The following is a 15,002-nucleotide window of genomic DNA, read 5'->3' as shown; positions in this document are numbered from 1 at the left end:
AGAACATAAGTTACAATTATGAAGAGGCAAAAGCTTGGGGAATATCTGTTAAAAAAAATCTATAAACACATGCCTTCACACAGTGGAGGAAAACAAGGGAGTTGTAGCACAAGGGAAAGAAGTATAAGGAGTAGTGCCCTGTTAATGTGGACATCAGAGTGAAAAGCCTGTAGCTCTGTTCTACTCCTATTACTGCCCTTCTTGAGGTTAGGATGTTTGGCTTCTTACAATACATCTGAAATTGTGTTCTTCACAAGCACATGAACTTAATTAGATAAATAACAAGATATAGATTTTTTTTGAAGTATAGGATAAACAAAACAAAACAAAACATTTCATTATCTTTAGAAAAATGCAGTAAAATGGGGATTTCTTTTTCAAGTTTAACTAAACAGAAATACTAGTATAGCAAAGACAGTAAATTTTGGCACCAACTACAAATCTTCCACTTAATAGCTGTGGGATCTTTAGGGAGTTATTAACCCTCTTGTATCTATTTCAACATCTACAAATGGGGATAAAATTCATACCTAACTCAGAGAGTTAATATAATGAATAAGTGTTATTACAGCTGAAGTGCTTAGAGGCATATAAGATCTCAGTGAGTGTTATTTTTATTTATTATTATGTTATCATAATCACATACTCAAATACTTGTCATTCATACATTTAACCACAAACACTGTCCTAATCTCTTTGTGTCAGAAAATGATGCTCTTACATAATAATAGCATAGACACTAATAATGAATGTTTGATTCAATGGAAATTTATTAACAAAATTAGTTTATATAGTTTAATATTGAATGCAAACAGAGCCAAGATACAAATTCTTTGTTTATATAGTGGAGTTGACCATGGGAATAATACTTAAAACTCTCTTTTGGAGAGGAAGTAACTATTGGCTGTAGTTCAAGTCATGAATAGACACACTGAGTAAAGAACTGCAGAGTATTAACTTACAGCCATTTCATTCTGTGGAAGATATGGAGTCAAAGGGAACATTTCCACTTACTGTGACGTTTTGAACTACTTTGGATTATATCCTTCTAGGGAAACATAGAACTTGAAATTTAAAAGTTTCCAATTTACTGTTGAATGTATGCTTACTGCCTTATTGTCCATTTAAGAATTTGTGACAGAGTCTAAAAGAGTTCATAAATTGGAGAGGACTAGAAAGGAAAATAAACAAGATGTTTTCCCTTACCTTTATTATTATTATTATTATTATTATTATTATTATTATTTTTAAAGATTTTATTTATTTATTTGACAGAGAGAGATATAGCGAGAGCAGGAACACAAGCAGGGGGAGTGGAAGAGGGAGAAGCAGGCTTCCTGCCGAGCAGGGAGCCCGATGTGGGACTCGATCCCAGGACCCTGGGATCATGACCTGAGCCGAAGGCAGACGCTTAACGACTGAGCCACCCAGGCGCCCCACCTTTATTATTTTCTATTAAGAGATTTCTTCTATATATTACCCATGTGTTTACTCTTGGACACACTTTTCTTCCTTTAATTAATTATATTCAGCAAAACCACTCAAAGGAAAGCATAGTGGTTGTGAATGACTACTGTTGATAAATATCCTCTCCATTTGTAGCAGAATTAGAAAGGAGGCATCCCTAACTATCTGGGGGTTCATCAGTTTAGGGACATTTAAATAAATTACTTGGGACAGTATATAATTTTAGGTTAAAACTCTGGAAAATAAATTTATCGTAAAGTAAAAAGATAAATTACAGCATATTCAATCTTGAATACATTTTTAAATCACTATAGCAATGAACATGTTCCAGGAAAGGTTTCCATTTCCTCTGTTGCTTGATTTTTATACTCCTATTGGTTAAATTAATCTTCAAATTATTGATTACCAAGTAACATTGTGGATTGGTCTTCTGTAGCATGAATCTAACTAGCATGTTTGTTTTATCATTAATCTTGTTGGTCATTATATCATTTGCTGTTCATTATAACAAGAGATAAATTGCACAAATGCTTAATATTGTTAGTTCAGCTTGGCTGCTTTCTTTAGTGACACTAATTCTACAGAGCAGTTGGGCAAAATCAATGTCTTATGCATCATTTATATTAAATTATGCTTGTTATATGATTGAATCAACACTACATAGAGTTTTCTCAAGTTAATTGATCAACTCCTACAAAACAAATTAATAATGATACATCAAACTTATGGAGTTGTCGTCCAGAAAGAATATAATAAACATCAGTGCTGAAAGAAAACCAGTATTCCTTTTAGAATACTGAACTCCTCAACCCTAATCAAATGGCTAGCTAAAAGTATTAGCAGAGAGAATGCAAATGTAGATTTAATGGGAGATATTCCTACTTTTCTAGTAGGAGTTAAGATATGTGTGTCAGGTGATATAAGTGCACTTGTTAAAACAGTTCAGTGTTGTTTTCCCCCCCTCTAGTTACCTGCCCCTACCTGGTTAAGAAAAACAGATTTTGAAAAATCACTTAGGAGGTTTTTTTTTTCCTTTACTAGTTTAAATGGCTGTAATAGGAGACATCTCCCTAAAGTTCAATCTTAGTAAATATTCTATGAACTGCCTTCTGTGTTTTAGCAAATTAACTAATTTTCATATTGTTCAAATATTTCTTTTATGAGAACAGGATGTCAAATTTATCCAGCTGTGTTTGAATATTACTATGTTTTATCATTAACACAAATTCATTAGAGTTCTGTGTGGATTAAGGATGAGTGTAAGAGGGGTGCCTGGGTGGTTCAGTCAGTTAAGTGACCAACTCTTGATTTCTGCTCAGGTCATGATCCCAGGGTCCTGGGATCCAGCCCTGCTTTGGGCTCCCTGCTCAGCAGGGAGCCTGCTTGTCCCTCTCCCTCTGCCTGCCACTCCCCCTGCTTGTGCTCTCTCCCCCTCTCTCTGTGAAGTAAATAAATAAATAAAATCTTTAAAAAAGAGAGAAATGGATGAGTGTAAGAAAATTATTATAAATTAATATTATGTCAAATTTTTTTTCAAATACTCTAGTCCTTATATTTTTTGTAGACTTGAGATTTTGAAAGTTTGAGCCATTGTAAAAAGAAATACACAGACACACACATACACACATATACATACTAGAACTTTTGCCTCCTATAGGCAAGTGTTATATAAGTAAATATAAGAAGGAACATGTGATTCCTATGTGTTTATTATATATGACTTAAAGAAAAAAATTCTACATAAAATATTTTACTTTAACTACAGTGTTAAGTTTTAATCATCTGGATGCATTTAGAGTAACTAATAAATAAGAGAAGAAATGAAAATATTTGAGACAAATTTTAACAATCAGTGGCATCCAGCTAACTACCTGGTACTTCACCAAGGAAATGAATGTAAAACTGGAGAAAAAACAGGTTGGTCTGCTTTAGCTATGTATTGTAAAGATGATGACAAGATGAATACTTTTGAACAATATTCTGTTTATCTATGTTTAAAGATATAATGGCCTGACACTATATATTAATTTAGCAAAGTTAGAGTATGGGTCTCCCTTTCAGTTCTTTCCTCTATTCAATGGCATACCATTTCATTTCTCTCTCAAAGTGTTCCTTTAGTGTTTAGATATAACCCTTAGGAAAGGATGACCTTGATAATAAATTAGTCTTTTCAATCTGCTCTGATTAACATCTAGTTAAATATTGTATGCAAGTTTTCTGAACAAACACAGAAATTATATATTCAATGTCTTCTCTTTAGGGGGATGAGAAATTATAAATATATTCCTTTCTGTTAAATAGCATCTGTTGAGTGAAAATATAATTCCAAAGTATATTTCTTCTGACTGTTTTTAGAAATTCTATGGGATTACATTCCCAAAGGATATTAATTAAAATTATTTTAAATAACTGAACCATTCAAGAAAATATTTGAAGCTTTTATATTTTCAAAATGAAAAACAAAATATTTTACCATGATAACATTACATCCTACATATTGTCAGATATCTCAGTAAAAATTGAATGGACATGGGGGAGCTGGGTAGCTCAGTCGGTTGAGGGGCCTACTCTTGGTTTTGGCTCAGGTCATGATCTCAGGGACCTGGGATCAGCCCCTACTTCGGGCTCTGCACTCAGTGGGGAGTCTACTTGAGGATTCTCTCTCTCCTTCTCCTTCTGCCCCTCCCCCTGCTGTCTCTCTCTCTCTCAAATAAATAAATCTTAAAAAAATTGAATGAATATAATCTTTGTAATTTTAGTGTATATATTCAAATTTTAATTAACCAGGCAATATATATTTATTTTAAAAGCATGTTCGGGGCGCCTGAGTGGCTCAATCGTTAAGCGTCTGCCTTCGGCTCGGGTCATGATCCCAGAGTCCTGGGATTGAGCCCCGCATCGGGCTCCCTGCTCAGCGGGAGGCCTGCTTCTCCCTCTCCCACTCCCCCTGCTTGTGTTCCCTCTCTCTCTGTCTCTCTCTCTGTCAAATAAGTAAATAAAATCTTTTAAAAAAAAAAAAAAGCATGTTCAAGTTTAATGATGTTGTAATCATTTAAATTGTATTGCCTACACATTTAAGTATTAACATTATGTGTCATAAAAGGTACTTCAGAAATATAGGAATAAAGCCAATATATTTATAAAAAGAATTGATAAAGAGGTGAAAGACCTGTACTCTGAAAACTATAAAACACTGATGAAAGAAACTGAAGATGACCACAAGAAATAGAAAGTCATTCCATGCTCATGGATTGGAAGAACAAATATTGTTAAAATGTCTATACTACCCAAAGCAATCTACACTTTTGATGAATCCCTGTCAAAATAACAGCAGCGTTTTTCACAGAACTAGAATAAATAATCCTAAAATTTGTTTGGAACCACAAAAGACCCTGCATAGCCAAAGCAATGTTGAAAAAGAAAGGCAAAAATGGAGGTATCACAATTCCAGACTTCAAGTTATATTACAAAGCTGTAATTCTGCTTCAGTGACCATATACTGTTGTTGAGTGAATTAAATTAAATAATCTATATAATGAAGACGGCACATGGTACTCGTGGTATTCAATAATTGTTACTCCCCTCCTGCCACCTATATATCTGATATCCATTTTAGTCTGAGTAGGACATTTCAAATCTTTCCTTCTGTAAATCAATTAGATTTTTAAAAAAAATCCATTAGTGTCAAATCCTTACTACCTTCAGCACAATTATCATTATCATAAGAATTTTCATCATTGTTAATAAATTAAATTTGAATATAGGACTCAGAGAGTAAGCATTTCAGTTTGCCCATGTAGCAAGACATTATAACTGACAGAATCTTTTGAACTCAAAATTAATTTGCAAAATTTTTTATTGCATATTTTTCATTTCCCTGCAGCTACTGCAGTCTTCTTGGTTCCAAATTATCTCGTAGTTGCTCTTTGTCATTATTAAGTTTTATTCATTTGTTTGTATTTGTCATTATTGTTCTGTCTTTTTTGAAATTTCTACATATCAGATCTCAACCAACACAGCTATTAAATTATTAGAAGAGGTTATATCTTTAGTAAGTAGATCTTATGGTAAATTACTTAGGAAGAATATTACTTAAAAAAAAGTATAAAAAGCTAGACATGTTTGCCTTGTCCCTCTTAATTTTAATCCTCATACATTTCTGACTTTGTGATATATTATGTTTATGTTTTGAAATACTTAATACTTTGAAAACAATTTTGCATGATTTTTATCTAAAGTAAGAGGAACTATTTAGACTTTTTCTAACTTATTACAAAATGACCTTAAAGGGACGCCTGGGTGGCTCAGTCGGTTAAGCGTCTGCCTTCAGCTCAGGTCGTGATCCCAGGGTCCTGGAATAGAGTCCTGCATTGGGCTCCTTGCTCAGCGGGGAGCCTGCTTCTCCCTCTAGCTGCTCTGCCTGCTGCGCCCCCTGCTTGTGCTCTCTCTCTCTCTGACAAATAAATAGAATCTTTAAAAAAAAAAAAATGACCTTAAAATATGAAAGTATGTTCCATTTTAAACTGAAAAGTAAAACAAACCAAAAGTGTTTTTATCTCAAAACAAACCAGAAGGGTTTATGGTTTATAGTAATAATGAATTTCCAATAGAAAAATATTTTATTAAAAATTAAATATAAAATTATCAAAATATCACTGAAAAAATCTATCATTATAAAATTAAGAGATTATTCAATTAGTATAAAAATATCAAACACAAGACATAAATTCTTCCTATTTCTTGAATATATCATTTGATGCTCAATTAAGTAGGACAAAGGAGGATGCATTCTGAAATATATATGAAACATACATTCTGAAATAAAACATGATATATACATGTTTGTATTTCTTGGCTTTTCCTCACCAAAGTATCCCAAGATTCTAGGAGCTAACTCTTTCAGCCTCACTTAACACTCAGGTCTTGTTCTCTGTGATCCTTCAAAAACCCTCTGGTCTAGATGGTTTCATCAGCACACCATGCAAATCTTCATCTTAGAGATTTTTTTTTTTTTGAGCACTTCTTACTGCCCGCGTCCAATTTCAAGGACTACTTTAAATACTGTCCTTTAGAAGAAGCCTCCCTGAATTCTTGTCTTTGGGGATAACTTCCTCAGCCTTCATAGACCATTATAAGGTAGAATTTGCCAACTTATGTTTTTTATCTGGTGTCTGTCCCTTCTCTGCAACTAAATCATAAACTCCTTATGGGCAGAAATAATTTCTAATCCTCAAAGAGTGGCACATGATTTATGCATGTTTATTATTCCTAATGATATAAAAACAATTTCAGCAAAACACAAAACTGTGAACTAACTCTGCAAGGGATAAGCAAAACTACATAGGATAGGTAACATTTAAATGGTTAGTGAAAAATAAAAGGAAAAGAAAAACCCTGATGTTTAAATCAACATTGCTTCAAAGATGATTCATATAAGAAAGACAGAACATAAATACATTAACTCTAGCCATTCATGAAAACAAGGACTCTCTCAGATTCCCTGAACTCAAAACAAATGAAAGGAGACTTGGAATCTAAAAGGACTACCAGGCTCCATATCTGTTTAGTTTGGTTTACTTGAAAGATGCTCTGTGAGATTATATTTGCTATGGGCAGATAAAATGATTTTTCTCCACATGACAGACCAGCACGCTGGAACATTGTTTTGTCATAGCATATAAAACAGGAAACTCATCGGCTGCGTAAATTCACATTGGTATATTTTTACCCCAGATGGATTGAATTAGCTGAAAGTAGCAAGCAAGTCTGCTACATCTTCAGAAACTTTCTGATCTTGTCTCATCTTTATTTAACCATAGTGAAGTATCCAGGATTGGACAAGTATAGCTGTAGTGTTTGTCATAGTAAAAAAAAAAAAAAAAGTAAAAATGTTCACTCAAACAGTTGAAGCAGAGAAAGCTATCTGTAGAATTCCTGTGTCAAACTTCTTTTATTCTTTTTTATCCAATATTCAAAAAGGAAATAAGTGGCAATGATGAATTTTTCCTTTAAAAGTTGGAACTTTATTATTTGATAAGAATGTTTTGTTCACAAAATAAGCCTTTGGGGTTATTTGTAAGACTGATGGGAGATATTCATGGACCAAGAGCCATATGCAGTTGCTTAAGGCTTTTCTGAGAAATCATAAATTCCTCTCTGTTGATGTAATATTTATGACCATAATTTGGTAGAGGAAGGGGAAAATCCAGCCTTTATCTTTCTGGTTTTGCTCCTTTAATTTTGATTTTGAGAAATTGATTCAGGCAATGCCAGACAACTGGCAAGGTAAGATACTTTCTTTTTGATTCCTGTAATATTCATAGAATTTCATTTAAGTTATCATAAATAGAGATGATTTTCTTTTCATTGGTTTAATATTTTCTTCCTAACATATATCACATCTTATCATTTAAATACTTATTTTCTTATGGTGAAATCACATCTGTTATGCTTTTTACTGAAACCTTCTCTTACTTCTGCAACAGATTAAACAATCTGAAGTATGAAAAGTAAGTCTGCTGAAAGAAATGATAGATTTTGTTTTCTTCATCTTGGAATAAGATGCTATAAAAGGATAGAAGAAAAAAAAGTTTCTTATGTGTTCTCTAAAATCACACTATTTTCATTAATTTTTATCTAGAATACATATAGACCCCAAAATTGAAATCTCTTATCATGTTGATAGTTATTCTTTGTTATTTTTGTACTTGGCAAATAGTGATCTAAATACAAAATACATCTTCTTGCAACTTTTTTCTTAAACTTTCTATAATTTTTTTTCATAAAGTACATAATATTTCAACAACCTTACATGCTAATAATTAACACACTATCAAGGGTTAAATAAGCACAGACACTCCTTAAATGGAGTATTTAAGGTTTCATTTTTTGATGCCCACCCTTTCAAAGTTACCATTCTTTATTTCCTTTAACTATGTTATCACATTCAGCAGCTCTTTGACTTTCTTCTATGTACAGTGGAAAGCAAGGGAAGTCAAGTCTGCATCACTGAAATCTTATCACATTGGTATTCATCTTATTTTCTGATGTGGCCATATGGAAGAAAATTAAACTCTTTGTACAAAAGTCCTTCCAGCTTTTAAATACCTGTGGAATATTCCTTTTGATTTTGAGTGTTTAAAGTATTAATCTGGGTATCTAGGGATGTGACTTCTTCCTTAATTCTCCCCTAGGTCTTGTAGACTTTTTCAATATAAAATTTATATATTTTATTCATTCTAAGACAGTATCTTTTATTTTTTTATTGCAAAATGTATAAGCTTTCATTTTCAAGTTTTGCATTTTCTATTAGTTGGAAACCAAAACTGCTGATAACGGCATTTATATATCTTTATTTTCCGTATATAATATATTTATATTTTTGTTTACTCATTTCTTCTGTGTTATTAAATGTTTCTTTAACATGTGTCAACAGATTTTTACTGAATTTATTTTAACAATTATACTTCTAATCTCCAAAGTCTATTTCTTACTCTTTAAATAGACCTTTCTCCTAGCATCCTTTTCATCTTCTCAAAATTACACTGAGGTTATATATCACAGTGTTTTTAAAGTTTTTTTCTTAAAGGTCTCATGTTTCAGTAACCATCAAGGGCTTTTTTTCCTATTTGCAATCTTTCTCCTACATTAATATGTGTTTCCCTAAAGTGTGGTGATTCTTGTTGGACCATTAAGAATATGGGATCTTGCCAGAGTAGTTAAGAACGAAGTATTATATTGATTTTTCTAGGCGGCTTGTGTGGATTTCCTCAGCTGTTTTTTAAGTTGGCTTGTTTCCCGTTAGGGTTCCCTCAGGAATGGGAGGCCAACTGGTTGTTCTTACGGAGTGGGGAAGGACAGACCTTATGGACTGTTACATTGTGAACAAAAAGGGAGTCAATTCACAAAACAATTTCAAAAAGGACTTTAAGTTGATATGGAAAAAGATTTACATAGTGGTGTTTATTTTGTAGAAGTGAAGCTCTGCAGATAACCTAGAAGTCCATCATTGGAAATGGGTCTATAAAACATGATTAATGTATGCTATGGAGTGCCATATAGCAATAGATGTATACCAATAAATATTAAGATAGGAATTTAAGATAGATCTTAAACATATTCTAATTTCAGTAAACACTGAATGAGAAGTGGTGAATGAAGGCTGTCAGTATGTCCTTTTGGACAATAAATCAGTCTAACCTTTATCCTGTTTTTTTTTTTTGTGCCTGGTGCAGATTGCTCACTAAGTAATACAAATTATATAATACTAAAACTCACACTTCACATTTTGTTTTCCTGATTTTCTGTCACCCAGATAAAACTGACAAAACTTCACTTCATTTCAGCATTCTCTTGACTCTTCCATGTGTATATGTGTAGGCATTAAGAATAAACCATGGGTTTTGAGATGTTTCACAGAGAAGCATTCTCTCTTAGGCATGGAAGTAATCTTCTCCCAAAATAAACATTGATTGCCTAAGTACACTTTATTTGGCCATTTAGTTTAATTTCTTCACATCTTTGGGGACACTGGGTATTGATTGTTAGTAAAAGCTAATCATTCAGCCAGTTATCATGCACTGCTTATATTCACCCAGACCGTCCCTTACAGAACAATAGCTTACGGAGTCTCAAACATCTTTCAGAAGAGAGTCTTAGGGACTTCTAACATTTCTGTAGAACAGATGTTTACTGTTAAGTAGTTTAGGTGGCTGGAGTAAGAAGATGTGAGAAGCACAGTTCACCACTCCCTATCTCCCCTGTTGTCAACTTGAAAATAAAGCAAAATTAGGTTTTTGCTATTTATTTAATTATTATTGCATAATGAGTGACTTTACAAGTACCCCCTAAAAAGAATTACTTATTTGGATACATATTTTTTTTTAATTTCCTTTAAATGACAGTCATCTGGTTCGCTCTCTTTTCTTTTATGTTCTATTTTACCAGATTGGAAGATAATATACATCGCTAAGAAAAATGTGCTTCTAGATGTTTTCTTATGCATCAATGATTTTAAAATTGGCAAGGGCTGCTGGGGGCCCCTGGTCATCTCATATTTGTGCTCTCTCATACACTTGTGGAAAAAGAAACCTATAACCTTAAAGAAAATAAACACTAGCTTCAACTTTTATGTGTTTTTCCCTCTTCTCAGATTATCAGAGGCATGTTTTTATTAACAAAACTAACAACAAAAGATTCTAAATACTCTATGGAATTGGTGCCATTTCCTCATTTTCTCCTATTTATTAATTTTTTAAAGAAATATTTCTGCATGAAAGTGTATGCTTATGCATACAGTTGTTAGTCTTAGCATTAGTAACTGCTTCTCAATATTTGCTTTCCCTTTTCTCAGTTTAGGGAGCAAAAGTCCTCATCATAGTGTGCCTGGGGTTAAGATACAGTAATTTCACTTTGAATGATACCTTTTGTTCTAGCAGCTGAGCTCCATTTACTCCCTTGCCTGCCAAAGACAGCATTTTTGTACCCTATCCATGACATATTTTTTTCTTTTTTCTTCTTCACTTACCTTTTTTTCTTTTGTATGGGCTAGGTTGGCCTCACATTCTAAGCTTAATGAGTATGTACAGGTTGGCAGGCAAGAAAGAGTCATTTATCTAGAGGGCTGAGCCAGCTGCAAGGTACAGAGCTTTTATTTCATCTTGAGGAAATAAAACAAAAAATACTAATATTCTACTAATCTTCATGTTCACATGGGGGAACATTTTAGGAATTTTTGGAAATATGGAATAGATTAGGGACACCATTAAAACTACCAGCATACTACAGTGGTTGACACCTCATTATGAAGTAGTATTCAAAAGAAATGAAGGTACCTTGTTGGAATCTGAAATTGGCCATTATGTAAAGATTTAGTTTATATATTTTCTTCCTCTGGAACTATGTCTTTTGTTTTTTGTTTTTTTTTTTTTTTTTAGATTTTATTTATTTGAGAGAGAAAGAATGAGACAGAGAGAGCATGAGAGGGGGGAGGGTCAGAGGGAGAAGTAGACTCCCCTCTGAGTGGGGAGTCCGATGCGGGACTTGATCCTAGGACTCCAGGATCATGACCTGAGCTGAAGGCAGTCACTTAACCAACTGAGCCACACAGGCGCCCGTGGAACTATGTTTTAAAATTTAAATTTGAAAATATATTCGAAGAATAGCTACATAATGATTACAAATAGGTCTCAGAACTAGGAAAATCTTACCAGAACAGTCTGTTTGGCTACCATAGTGACTTTTGTATCTTTCTTTCAAAATGATGTTTTATGATAAGTTTTCCTTATTATGATTTAAGAGGAAATATTTCTATTTTAGATACAAAGATAAATCAACAGAGATACAAACCAAAGGGAATGAAAATAATTAGTGTGACTAATTCAGGGAAAATATATTATCAGAAATAGAAACCAACTCATACAAATTATAGTTGACTCATATTATTTTGCATCTATTTTATATAAAAATGATGTAGGGCTATTGCCTATACCCAGGAAGTAGCTAGCTAGCTATATATATTAAACTTCTTCAGACAATTGTGCTGTTTACAACACCAACTCACAAATAGTTACCCAAACCTCTTCCCATGATATTTACATCATGTCCAAATTGCTACCTAGCCAGGTAATGAAATATGAAACAAACCAACAAACATTTGTTTGCTTTTAGGGACTTGTGACAACCTGGCAAATTATATTTGTATATGTTTTCCATTCTATCTTTTTTTTTTTTTTAATTTTTTTTTTTTTTAAGATTTTATTTATTTGAGAGAGAGAGAATGAGAGACAGAGAGCATGAGAGAAAGGAGGGTCAGAGGGAGAAGCAGACTCCTTGCTGAGCAGGGAGCCCGTTGTGGGACTCGATCCCGGGACTCCAGGATCATGACCTGAGCTGAAGGCAGTCGCTTAACCAACTGAGCCACCCGGGCGCCCCTTTCATTCTATTCTTGACTTTTCTGCATTAGGTATAAGTTATATTGAACATATAGGAAAGTTTTAAAGAGCAATTGGTAAATCTAACCACTACTATTTTCCATGATGCTTTCCTAAGTGAGTATTTAGCTGCCAGCTCTGTTTCTTTTCACAGTGTTTTGCTTCAGAGAAATCAGTCAGATTTAATTCATCTCACTTGTGTCTCTAAGTTTTTAAAACCCACACTTTAATTGGTGTCCTCATGAAGTGACATTTAATATAAGTGTAGTGTGACCCAAATAACTGTAATACATATACCATTATTACTTTTCTCAATGACCAAGATGTTAGTCATCAGAACAATGCATTGATTTATTGCATTTTCCAATATTAAAGGCAGTTATTTTATCCTCTTAAAATAGTATCTAAGCTAGATATAGGAAATATATCATTCCCTCCTCTGCTTAGTGCCAGTTTAGCTAAATATTCATGGCACTGTTTCAGAATCCTCCTTTAACATAATGTTCCCAGCAGCCAATCTTAATTGTTCAAAACTTGTGATGAAATAAAAATTACTTAACATCCCCGCTATAAATAGTGGCAATCATTGGGATTGGGAGGAATGAATAAATTTTTGTTCACTGTAAGGTTAGAAAGTCTAAGCTCCTGTCCATGACTATGTTTTCCAGCTTCTTCTGCATCCCCACTCTCCACAGAACAGTTGCTCCCACAGTAAACTCACTGAGGCTCTGCCAGTGTCTTTGGGGAATAGAAACATAGCTGGATGGATAATGAAGAAAATAAGCTTTTCAGAACAAATTCTGCTTTCCAGGCCTCAGCTTTCTCAACTGTTAAAATAGGGAATTTACTTAACATTTAATGGTCACTGAGTTCCTGTCTGGTTCTATAGTATGACAACTCCATGCCAAGGTAGGTCATTGCTTCTGGGAGGTGTTAATGAATTAGGCTTCAAGTTTCTTCTGTGTGCTTCATAATCTGCTATACTTTTTATGGTTTTATAGTATGCGACTTTTGTTATTTTATTAATATACAATGTATTATTGGTCTCAGAGGTAGAGGTCGGTGATTCATCAGTTGCATATAACACCCAGTGCTCATTACATTACATGCCTTCCTTAATGTCCGTCACCCAGTTACCCCATCCCTCACCCTCCTCCCCTCCAGCAACCCTCAGTTTGTTTCCTAAGATTAAGAGTCTCTTATGGTTTGTCTCCCTCTCTGGTTTTGTCTTGTTTTATTTTTTCCTCTCTTCCCCTATGATCCTCTGCCTTGTTTCTTAAATTGCACATATCTGTGAGATCATCTGATAATTGTTTTTCTCTGATTGACTTATTTCGCTTAGCATAATACCCTCTAGTACCATCCACGTTGTTGCAAATGGCAAGATTTCATTTTTTTGATGGTTGAGTAATATTACAATGTGTGTGTGTGTGTGTATGTGTGTATGCCACATCTTCTTTATCCATTCATCTGTCCATGGACATCTGGGCTCTTTCCATAGTTTGGCTATTTGGCACATTGCTGCTATAAGCATTGGGATGCAGGTGCCCCTTTGGATCACTACTTTTATATTTTGGGGGTAAATATCTGGTAGTGCAGTTGCTGGGTTGTAGGGTAGCTCTAGTTTCAACTTTTTGAGGAACCTCCATACTGTTTTCCAGAGTGGCTGCACCAGCTTGCATTCCCACAAACAGTGTAGGAGGGTTCCCCTTTCTCCCACATACTCCCCAATATCTGTAGTTTCCTAACTTGTTCATTTTAGCCATTCTCACTGGTGTGAGGTGGTATCTCATTGTGGTTTTGATTGGTATGTCCCTGATGCCAAGTGATGTTGAGTATTTTTTCATGTGTCTATAGGCCATTTGGATGTCTTCTTTGCAGAAATGTCTGTTCATGTCTTCTGCCCATTTCTTAATTGGATTATTTGTTCTTTGGGTGTTGAGTTTGATAAGCCACATGCAGAAGAATGAAACTGGACCATTTCCTTACACCATTTACAAATATAGACTCAAAATGGATGAAAGACCTAAATATGAGACAGGAATCCATCAAAATCCTAGAGGAGAACACAGGCAGCAACCTCTTCAACCTTGGCTGCAGCAGCTTCTTGCTAGACACGTCTCCAAAGGCAAAAATGAACTATTGGGACTTCATCAAGATAAGAAGCTTTTGCACAACAAAGGAAACAGTCAACAAAACCAAAAGACAATTGACAGAATGGGAGAAGATATTTGCAAATGACATATCAGAGAAAGGGCTAGTATCCAGAATCTATAAAGAACTTATCAAACTCAACACCCAAAGTATGAGATTTTCATACAAACAATAGCGTAGCTATTTAAAACATCTTAATTCTCACAATGATGCCTCTGCTAATATGATGATCTGTTTGTGGTGAAATAGAGTTGCTTTTATTCCGACACAACTCTCCTGAAAAGAAATTATGGTGTGGGTAAAAATAAAGTTCTGTTATTAAAGTATTATAATAACTCTTTAAAATATATATTCATGTCAAAATTGCTCTGTCTACACACAGGCAAAATAGAGTGGTGTATTAAAACCACACAACTGATAAATTCAAAGTCCAAAGACATATGTTGCATT

The sequence above is a fragment of the Mirounga leonina genome, unplaced genomic scaffold (genome assembly GCF_011800145.1).
Source record: "Mirounga leonina isolate KUSES-001 unplaced genomic scaffold, KU_Mleo_1.0 Mir_168, whole genome shotgun sequence".
Classification (NCBI taxonomy): domain Eukaryota; kingdom Metazoa; phylum Chordata; class Mammalia; order Carnivora; family Phocidae; genus Mirounga; species Mirounga leonina.
This window is presented reverse-complemented; position numbering follows the sequence as displayed.